At 39.1% G+C, this 11,603-nt stretch overlaps 1 pseudogene; it reads left to right on the forward strand.

Moving 5' to 3' along the window:
• The first annotated feature begins 6,483 nt into the window (after positions 1–6,483).
• Positions 6,484–6,602, forward strand: LOC118608448 (annotated as a pseudogene).
• Positions 6,603–11,603: the final 5,001 nt, after the last annotated feature.

Here is an 11,603-nt window from a genome sequence, read left to right on the forward strand (position 1 = left end):
CATAAACATATGCTTCCCTACTGCATCTCAGAATTAGGCAGACTGACTGTAGTAGCCACTGGTGTTTGCCACTTTTCTAACAGTGCACCCCTCTTCCAGTTCCTGGCAATACTGCAGCTAACTGCCTACAACTGCAACCTTCTCCTTAGAATCGCTCTTAGATCTTGGGGACTACCTTACTCTAATAGTTTTGGGGTTTTTTTGTGGGTTTTCCCCCCTGTGGTAACAGATTGGTACAATTTAGTGGCTTCAAACAACTCAAGGTTGCAATTTTACAGTTCTGGAGGTCAGAAGTCAAATAGGCCTCACTGGGCTAAAGTCAAGGTATTATTAGAGCTGTGATCCTTTCTAAAGACTCTATGGGAGAAACCACTTCCTTGCCTTTTCCAGCTTTTAGAGGCCACCTGCTACTATGGTCTAAAAGTTTGTATCCTCTCCACCCAAATACATATTTTGAAATCTTAACCCCCCAAAGATGTTGTAATTAGCAGGTAGGGCTGTTAGGAGGTGCTCAGGTCATGAAGGTGGAGCCCTCAGTAATTAGAATAGCATCTTATAAAAGAAGCTCCAGGGAGATCCATAGCCCCTTCTGCCATGTGAGGACGTAGCGTGAGGGCACTGGTTTTGCACCAGGAAGAGGATCTTCACCTTGGTCTTGCTGGCACCTTGATCTTGAACTTTCCAGCCTCCAGAACTGTGATAAATAAATTTCTGTTGCTTATAAACTACCCAATCTGTGGCATTTTGTTATAACAGCCTGAACAGACTAAGAGACCTGGTTTCCCTAACTTTTGGCTCCCTTTCTTCAACTTCAAAGCTAGCAACAGTAATTTGAGTCCTCACATAACATATCTGATGCATTCTTAAACCTGTCTTTCATTTTTAAGAATGTGTGATTAAATTGGGTCCACCTGGATAATCCAGGAAGTTCTCCCCATCTCAAGGTTCATACCCTTAATTACTTCTGCAAAGTCCCTTTTGCCAAGTAAGGTGACATTCACAGGTCCCAGGGATTAGGACATGGATAGCTTGCAGGGGTGGGGGGGGGCACTATTTTTCCTAAATTGGAGAAATATAATTAAAAACAAAATTCTCCCCAAAACCAGAAATCCTTTCCACAATGGTAGTAGAGAAAAAAACACACACTTTTGTTATTGAATAAGCCTTAAACCAAATGTGATGCACATCGTATGCAATCTACTAAGTAATTGCAAAGACAGAAAAGAATCTCACCCTTTTATATACCTAGGCAGATACAACCTATTACATACATGTTCTTGAGATAAATAATGACTACTTGTTAAGTAAGAAGATTTGACAGAATCATTTGTCACAATAGTTAATCCTAACTTTACATGGTAATTGGGATGATCACCTGTGTTAGCTAATAGGCTTTATCAAAAAGATTCTTATATCTTTAAGACAGAAACTTTCCATGGAGCCAGGTGTCCATGGAATTTCAGCTCCTACTCTGCCACTGAAACAAGAAGATAGAGGTGCAATCTCCCTTGATGTTTATGTCAAAGAGATGGCTCCCAGGTCCTTGAAAAAGACATTCCTGGATCACAAAGCTGAGGAAAGACCTATATAGTCTTCAAAGAATTTATATACATTTCAAAGAGATGAGAAAACAATTAAGTTTTCTAAAGTAAATGCTTTGAGAAAAATGAGGGGAAGGAAATCTTACTCCTTTCAACAGGGAGAATTAAGCTTCTTATTTTAAATTTGTATTTGTCTTTACAATCTCCTCCCTATTTTACTATAAAATAGTAATATTAGAAATTTTTAATTATCTCCATTTTCTTATTTTATTAAATTTATTGGGGCAACATTGGTTAATAAAATTATATAGGTTTCTTTTTTTTCTTCTTTTCTTTGGGGAAGTTGTAGCCATCTAAATCCAGCAAATTCATAGTAAAATTCAAGTAAAACAATGATCAGAATTGTGATATCTTTGGGGAAGTAAAAGCCATCTAAATCCAGGAAATTCATAGTAAAATACAAAGCAAAACAATTATCAGAACTGTGATAGAATAACAGAATTACTGAATTTTTAGAAAGTTGGGAGATTATCTGACTTTATCAGTGGGTGACAGCTGTTTTCCTCCAGAATACCTTCATGTAGATAAAGTTTCCAAATTAATAGGGGTGGCAGACTTCCTTAGGCAGGTCCTTCCAGGTCCTATAATCTTAAATCTCAAGGTTTCTAGGGAAAAGAAAAGCCCTTTTATGTATTGAACATGATTATGAGAGGATTCAGTTAAACTGTGTATAGGACCTGGTCTCAGACCCAAATTCACAGACTTGCCAAAGAGAGAGAGTCCCTGTTTGCTTTTAGGGGGCCACTATAATTTTTAATAAGGCTCTAGGCCATCTTAACCTGGTAGATTGCTGAATCTTAGCCAAGGAATTTGATTAATTTGTTCTACATAACCAAAGGATTGAGGTTTATAGGAATCATACAAACATTTGCATAATTCCTGGACAACAGTAGAAATAAAATGACTTTATTTGTCCTTGTCAGTGTACTCTAGTATCCCCAAGGTGGGAATTATGTGTATTAAAAGAGCCTTTACCACCTCCTGGACATTGGCTTTTGAAGCGGGAAAGTTTTCAGGCCGTCCAGATGTCATGCATACCTAATGAGACAAAATCTCTTACCTTTTACAGGCATTAGTTTTATGAAATACAATTGCCACCAGGTTCCTGGTCAAGTTGGTTAGGAAGATATTCCAGTGGATCTAGCTGCTTTTAAAGAATTCTGCTAACAAATAGCATATCTCCTTAATATGTTTTGAATAATTTCATCTTTTTGGTAGGTATAGTAAGTCTAGTGCCTTTAAAATCCCTTTTTTATTCAGATCAGTTTGCTGATGACACAACACTAACTGGGGCATAAGGATTATTGTTAGGTACTTCCCATAGCATAGACAAATTTGGCCCCTTTTTAAATCCATTTTCCCATTTCCTTTTGTGAAACACATTTTTTAAGTGAACATTCATTTATTATCGCATTAAAAATGGAGCTTCTAAGTTTGGAGCCTGTCATGTTTTAATGGCAGATTTTCAGCTCTGTTAGAAAAATGAACTACTGGTATCTGAGGAGGCAGTTATAAAGCCCCTAATAAATTAGCTATTAGTTTTCCATGAAATTTTGTGCAATTTTTCATAAAGTAAATTTCTTCTATTTTTTAAATTTGTCCTGTTGCATATACACCAAAAATATATTTATTATTAATAGATATATTATATATTTTAAGTCCAGAACCAAGAATTGAAGCTCTAGTAACTGTTATTAATATATCTTCTTGCACAGGCTTAATTCTAGATAAAACATGAGTTTCCAAGGTTATATATTAAGTTGCCATAGCATAGGAGGCCTTAAGTGGGCAACTTTTAGCCATAGTACATTGCCCATTGGTAAATATTATTAAATCTGCATTTTGAATGAGAATGTCATATTAATCAGGTCATATTTCAAACTCTGGACTCCTCAAAGCTGGGAAGAGGCTATAGTCAATTTCAGTTATTCTAAAGCCTCTTCAGATTCTAGAGATCAAACCAGAAGGTCTGAAGGATTATCACGCAAATGTTTCATCAGAGGTTTTATCCACTCACAAAAACTGGAATCCACTGTCTATATTGTAGTAATTTTTAAGTCATCTAAGTTTTTTTGTAGGCTATTTCATCACAAAATGGGCTGACAGCCAGATTCTCACATTCCGTGGCCTACAGATGACAACACATGCCCTAAATAATTTACTTCAGATAAGCAATACTGCAATTTGTCTAGTGAAGTCTTATCCCCTTGTGAAGCTAAAAATTATAATACAGCCAAAGTGTCAATCAGTTTTACATTGCTCTTTGGTTTCTGAAGGTGCCAGCAACCACTTACATTTTGAAAATTATAGAACTCCCTGGTGAAACAAATTTCTCTAAGTTTTCCTGTAAATGACTAGAAAAAACAGTAGGGGAATCTTAAAACCCTTGCGGAATTATTTGCCATGAATACAGGATTCCTTTATAAGCAAAAGCAAATAAGAATTTAGATTCATTCTCTAGAGAAACAAAAAAAGGAAGGAAAGAAGGAAGGAAGGAAGGAAGGAAGGAAGGAAGGAAGGAAGGAAGGAAGCAAGGAAGCAAGGAAGCAAGGAAGGAAAGAAAAGGAGGGGAGGGGTCGGAGGAGGAGAGGGATGTGAGTCAGGGATGATGCTATTATAAAACTGGGCTCTCCAGCAGCCAATAGAAATGATAGGATTCTGGACAATGTAAGGCCAGGCAGTAGCACTGAACCAACAGAAGGTAGGTGTAATTACCATAATGAAAAGCAAGGTTGGAATGTCACCAAGGGATGCCTGACCCACAGGTATCTAATGAGATGAAGATGACTCATAGAACATTGTGTTCCTAGGGGCAAGATAGAGGAACAGCGAATAAGGTTATTGTTATATATTAATATAGCAATTGATATAGCGTGTGTATAAATATATGTATATATACATATATATACACACACATACATACATATAGCTATATATACATAAAATTTTGTATTTATATTTACATATTTAAAAGATAAAAATTAGATAAGCAGAAGTCTGTCTGAGGTTGCTACAGACCGAGTGTTTTTATTCCCTTCAAAATTCATATATTGAAACATAATCTCCAATGTGAGGGTATTTGGAGGTGGGGCCTTGGGTGATTAAACCATAAGGGTGGAGCCTTGATGAATGGGATTAAGTGATTTATAAAAGAGGCCCCAGAAAGCTCTCTCAGCCCTTTCTTGCAGCAAAAAGATGGCCTTCTATAAACCATGAAGCTTATCCTTACCAGACATCAAATCTGCCACCACCTTGATCTTGGACTTCCCAGCCTCTATAACAGTGAGAAATAAATGTTTATTGTTTATAAGCCACCTAGTCTCTGCTGTTTTGTTATAGCAGTCTAAACAGATTAAGACAGAGGCCAGCTGCCCCAATGGAAAGTCACAATCCCTTTTCCAATTTCCAAAACTAAGCCAGTTCTCAGACACCAGAACCCATAAAATGAAGAAGCCAGATTCCTATGAAGAAGGACCCTATAACAACATAGCAAGTATACCCAGTAGTGATTTCCCCAGTCCTCCTCCAAAAGGATCCATGACCATTTACTCAGATAGCTGTGGAAAGGGGAATACACAGACCTTTTGAGGTCTATTGGAACCAGGAAGTAAGTAGAGACTGATATCCCGGAGCTCAAATACTATTGTGGCTGCCCTGTTAGAGAGGGGTTTATGAAGGTTTGGTAATAATAAGGAGATAAGAGTATTGGTTTACATTTGTCTCACGGTAGGTCCAGTAGTCATCTCTATGGCTCCCAGATGAATAATTAGAACGACTATATTAGCAGTTAGCAGAATCCTTATATATCAGTTCCTTGATCTATAGAATAAGAGCTATTATAACATGAAAGTCCCCATGGAAGCCCCTGAAACTTTTCTCCAACAAAACCCTTCCAATAGCCAAGATGGTAAATAAAAAACAATATCGCATCTCTGGGGAGTAGGGAATTATAAAGATTAGTGTCATCCTCAAAACATTAAATGATGCAAGAGTCATGGTCTCCATCATTTCCCCATTTAATCAGTCTGGCACCTGCCCAATATAGTTCCAATTACATTTACTAAGCTGAATATGGTATCTTTACTAGAGCAGATTAACATAACTTCTGGTAGGTGGTAAGTGGCTACAGATTTGGACAAATATATTCTTTTCATACCCATCAGGAAGGAAAAACAGAAACAGGTCCTATTCACATGGGACAGACATCAATGTATATTCACAGTCTTACCTCAGGACTATGCTATTTCTCCTGCTCTCTCATAATACAGCACAAAGGAACCTAAAACATCTGGATATTTCGTAGAACATTATATCTGTCCACCATACTGATGGTATCATGTTAACTGAACTAGATGAGCAAGAAGCAAAAGTATCCTGGATGCTCTGATAGAACATATGCACCCTAGAGAATCAAAGAGAACCCTTACAAAGATTCAGAGGTGAGGCACATGAGTGATCTTTATAGATATCTAGGGTCTAAGGAATGCTGGGATATTTGCTCCAAACTGGTGGACAAATTGTTGCACTTTGGACCTCCAACCTCTAAGAAAGACTACAAAAGTGGGCCTCTTTAGGTCTGGAAACAGCACATTTTACACTTGAGAATACTACACTGGTCCATTTATTGAATGACATGAAAGGATACTAATTTTGAATGGAGCTCAGACCAAGAAAAGATTCTATATAAAGTCCAAGCTGTAGTAGATACAATCCTGCTACTTGAGTCACATGATCCAGAAAGTTTTATTATATTAGGTGTTCTGTGGCAAAAAAAATGCCAGGTGGAGTTTCTGACAAGCCCAAATAGAAGTACAGTAAGACACAAGGTTCTGGAGCAAGACCATACCATCTTGCTAGCATACCATGTGAAAGGGAGCTCCTAGTCTACCACCATGCCACCCTGAACAAGCCTGATCACATCTAATCTCAGAAGCTAAGCAAGGTTGGGCCTGGTTAGTACTTGGATGGGAGACCAACTGGGAAGACCAGGTGCTATAGGTATAAAAAATAAAAAATAAGGGACTATAAGCTGACAAGGTCCTTGTAACCTATGAGGTCAACCAAGGGTTGCCTCACCTTAAATAAATAAATAAATAAGTAAGTAAGTAAGTAAGTAAGTAAGTAAAAGAAAATGAAAATGAAAGGGAGGTCCTGGCATGCTACTGCGTCCTGGTAGAAATTGAGCACCTGACTTTGGAACATCAAGTAACCATATTCCCAGAACTGCCCATCATGAGCTGGGTTCTCTCAGACCTACTCAGTCATAAGGTTAGGTAGGCCCCACAGAATTCCATTGTAAGATTAAGCACTATGCCCAGTAGGATTGGGCTCAAGCAGGCCCAGAAGACACAAGTAAGCTGAAGGAACAGGTAGTCCAGACACTTATGTCATCCACCACTGGTGCCTCTCATTCAACTCATACCTATGGGCACATGGAAGGGAGAGAATCCTTTATGACCAACTGACATAAAAAGAAAGAGCTCAAACTTAGTTCATGGATGGACAGGCTCAATGTTTTGGTATAAGCTGAAAATGTGCAGCTGCTTTCCTATGTCCCCACACAAGAATGTCCCTGAAAGACAATGGCAGAGCTTTTAGTACTTGATCATCCATTTTGTGTGGAACAAGTGGTCTGGGGTTATAATATATATTGGTTCATGGTCAACAGTGCATGGCTCGGTTAGTTGGTCAGGGGCTTGGAAAGGAAAGGTAGAAAGATTAGAGTCAAGGTCTAAGAAAGAGGTTCATGGGTGGACTTACGGGAATGGGCACAAAGTGCAGATATTTGACTTTTCACATTAATACACACCAGAAAGCATCCACTGCAGAAGAATGACCAAGGAAACAGGATGGCCTGGCCAGCTTATATCAGCCAATCTGTTCTCTACCACTCTAGTACTTGGTCAAAAGCGTACCCACAATGGCAGAGATGGAGGCTATGCACAGGTCCAAGAGCATGGGCTTCCTCTTATCAAGACTGATTGACATATTGCCATAGCCAAATGTCTAATCTTCCAGCAACAGAGACCAACACCAAGTCTTCAGTATGGCACCATCCTTTGAGGATATCAACCAGTCACTTGGTGTTGAAATGATCACATTCAACCCCTTCCCTTTGGAAAGGTTAGTGGTTCATTCTGACAGATTGACACCTATGCCAAGTGTGGATTTGCCTTTACTGCCTACAAGGACTCAGCTAGCACCATTATCTGAGGGTTCATACGGCATCTTATCTACCTAAATATGCCAAAATCCTAGTCCCAATCTCACAATTCAGTATGTCATTTCTCTTCCCATGATGGGAATTGAGGGACACAGAAAAGCCTGCAGTGTTACTTCAGTAGATGTCCTTCCGCTTGAAAATGGGGGGAATGAGGAATAAGTAACCTCCCTGTCTTGAGTTGAATTCCTCAGAAGCAGTCACTGAGATGAGGATTCATGCATATGCCATTAATTTAAGGAAGTGCTCTCAGGAGAACCTGGTAAGAGTCTGGAGGAAGCAGGACAGGAAAGGGAGAAGCAATTAAACAATTGTGTAATTTCTGGCAACATCTGGTGGAAGTGGCACCGTTAGGCCCAATCGGAGTTCGGTGTCACCCCAAAGGCAGTGGGGAGGAAGGATAATGATGGCGCAGACGTATAGTTAGTATTTTTCCTTGGTTCTTCCTCAAACGACACAGCGAAGAATCACAGGTCATTGAGATTTAATAGCTTTATTAAAAATATATTTTAGAAAGACAAAGAATGCCCCAAGGAGGCACATGATCCCAGCACTGTAATCAACACGAAGGGGCCTAAATGGCCACAAAAGGGCAAAAAGGCAATAAAAGGCCACCAATAAAAGAGATAACCCAGAAGGGAAAAAGGGAGGGGAGCCCCAAAGGGCAAATAAAAGGTCTATGATGGGTGGTTACAAAGGCATTCCTAGGTGATTGGCAAATGAGGTCATCTTTATTGACATCTAATTGACACTAAGCAATAACTTTGCCTAGTGCACATGTGTGTACCCAGAATTCTACTACCATTGGGGTGTTCCTTGGGCAATATCTGGGCTGGGCCCCTATTCCTTTGTTCCCCCTTGTTGCTCATGTGTCACTAGCTGCCTAACAGAGGGAGGGTTGCTTTGACATAATCCACAGAGGAACACTAAGTGTAAATTCTGCCTCAGAGTTTGTCCTTACTTGACACAAAGAAACTAAATTTGTATACTCCCATATCAGTCATTGGGTAAAGACTGCCCATGGCTTGGAGGTGGGAAGGAATGGGGTTGTGTAAGGGTGTATGTAAACTCATCGGCATTGCCAGTTCTCTATGTAGAAGAAAAGTGTTTCTATTAACCCAAAAACAGGCTTCCAGGAGGATTAGAGACACATAGGTGCAGGCATTGAGAAGCAAACATACACAAAAGCCAAGGGCAGTGGTCCTTAGACATCGGTAAAAGGATCGGAGGTATAGGGGAAAACAAATTATTTTCCTCTATACACTCATTACTCTCAATACTGGTCTCCAAATGGGTGTGGTTTTCTCACACCAAGCAATTTTGCAATACCATTTGGTGTCCTATAAGTTAAACCAATTCTGACCCTGAACAACCAAAGTGACTCCATCTTAGGTATAAGACTCCATCTTAAGCACAGGCCAGTCCCATGAAAAGCCACAGATAGCGAGAGGATCACCCCACCCTAGACTCAGCCAATCAGAGCAACTATGGAAAGTAACTCTCCAAATTCCCCGCCTTGTTCCTTGGCGCCATCACCCAGCCAATCCTGCTAAGAGACAAGCTCATTGTACCAATCCTGTAATGCCAAGACATCGCTCCCCGTGCTTACGATTTTCCCCTTCAAATACCCCTGAAGCCCCATGTTCGAGACCACCTCCTACTCACTGCTGCGTCGGTGTGCGGACTGTGGTCCAGACTCGAGTCTGAAATAAACTCCCTCTTGCTCTTGCATCCGTGTTGGCTTCTTGGTGGTTCATGGAGATACGAGTCGGAGCATAACAACCCTATCTACCTAAAGATTTTATCAGATTCAGCAGATTAAAAGCTCAGTCCCACAAGACTGCCTCTACTTCAGACATTAATCTCAAATCCAAGTTGTCTCCAGTGTTTCTGACCAACCAGCTATAAATGAGAGGTTCCCATGACCCCCTGTTCAGGTTTATTAATTAGCTAAAGTGGCTCACAGAACACAGGTAAACAGTTTAGAGGTTCATTATAAAAGGATACAACTCAAGAACATATAGATGGGGGAGATGAAGAGGGCAAGATGTGTGGGAAGGAATACAGAGTTCCCATGCCCTCTCCAGGCACACTGCTCCCCACATTTCCATGTGTTCACTAACCAGGAGCTCTTTGAACCCTTCCTCTCGGGGTTTCATGGAGGCTTATTACTTAAGCACGATTGATTAAATCATTGACCATTTGTAATTAATTCAACCTCTAACCCTTCTCCCATTCCTGGAGGTTGGAGGCTGGGGCAGAAAACTTCCAATCTTCTTCCAACCTGGTAGATTCTCCTTGTAACCAGCCCCACCCTAGGGGCTTTCCTAAAGTCAGTTTATTAACATAAACACAAATGTGGTTGAAAGGGTTTACTATGAATAACAAAAGATACCTTAATCTCTCAGAAAGCTTAAGAAATTCCAAGGTTTTAGGTGCTCTGTGCCAGGAATAGTGTGAAAGACCATATATACATTTATTATAAATTACAATATCTGAGGAGGGGATCTGGGCAAAATAACAATAGTAACCACTACATAGCCCTAAAACTCACTAGCTTTTTATTTTTATTTTTATTTCATTTTTATTTTTTAGGCGAGGCAACCCTTGGTTGACCTCGCAGATTGCAAGGACCCTGTCAGTTTACAATCCCTTATTTTTTTTTAATTTTTTATGCCTACAGCACCTGGTCTTCCTAGGTGGTCTCCCATCCAAGTACTAACCAGGCCTGACCCTGCTTAGCTTCCAAGATCAGACGAGATCAGGCTTGTTCAGGGTCACCAGCTTTTTAAATATACCTTTATTGATGCATATTTTGCATATCATATAATTCCCCTATTCCAAGTGTACGATTCAACAATTTTTAGTAAATTTTCCACATTGTAAGATTATCACCATAAGTCAATTTTAGAACATTTTCATCACCCCAATAAAATCCATTTATTGTTAATCCTTGTTCCTATCCTAAAGCCTATGTAACCACTTTATGTCTCTATGGATTTGCCTGTTTTAGATATTTCATAGAAATGGAATCATACAATTTGTGTATCAATATATGTAGATACAATCTATGACCTTTTGTGTCTGGTTTCTTTGACTTAGTATAATGTTTTTGAGGTTTATCCACATCGTAGATGTATTTTACGTCCTTTATATGGCTGAATAATATTCCACTGTATGCTACACTTGATTTTAGCCTAAAGGCCAAGAAGCAACAGTATTCCACTGTATCGATACACCACATTTTATTTATCAATTTATCGGTTGATGGAGATTTGGTTTGTTTCTAGTTTTTGACTATAATGAATAATTCTGCTATGAAAATTCTTGTACTAGTCTTTGTGTAGGCATATATTTTCATCCCTTTTGGGTATTTGACCTTGGGTCAAATGGTAAATTTATATTTAACATTTTAGAAAACTGCAAAATTATTTTACAAAGTAGCTGTATCATGTATATTGCCTCCAGCAACTTATAAGTTTTCCCATTTCTCTATATATTTGCCAATAATTGTTGTCTATTTTTTTTAAGTTTTAGCCATTCAAGTGGATATGCAATGGTATCTCGTTGTGCTTTTAATTTGCCTTTCATAGTAACTAGTGATATTGATCATATGTTCATGTTTTTAAAACAATTTTATTGAGGTATAATCTGTATACCATAAAATTCACTGCTGTAACTGTTCAATTAAACAATTTTTAGTAAATTTACGGAGTTGTGCAACCATCACCACAACCTACCAAACATTCCATCAACCCAAGAAAATCCATTATGTCCATCTG

This window comes from Rousettus aegyptiacus, unplaced genomic scaffold (genome assembly GCF_014176215.1).
Source record: "Rousettus aegyptiacus isolate mRouAeg1 unplaced genomic scaffold, mRouAeg1.p scaffold_m13_p_9, whole genome shotgun sequence".
NCBI classification, from domain to species: domain Eukaryota; kingdom Metazoa; phylum Chordata; class Mammalia; order Chiroptera; family Pteropodidae; genus Rousettus; species Rousettus aegyptiacus.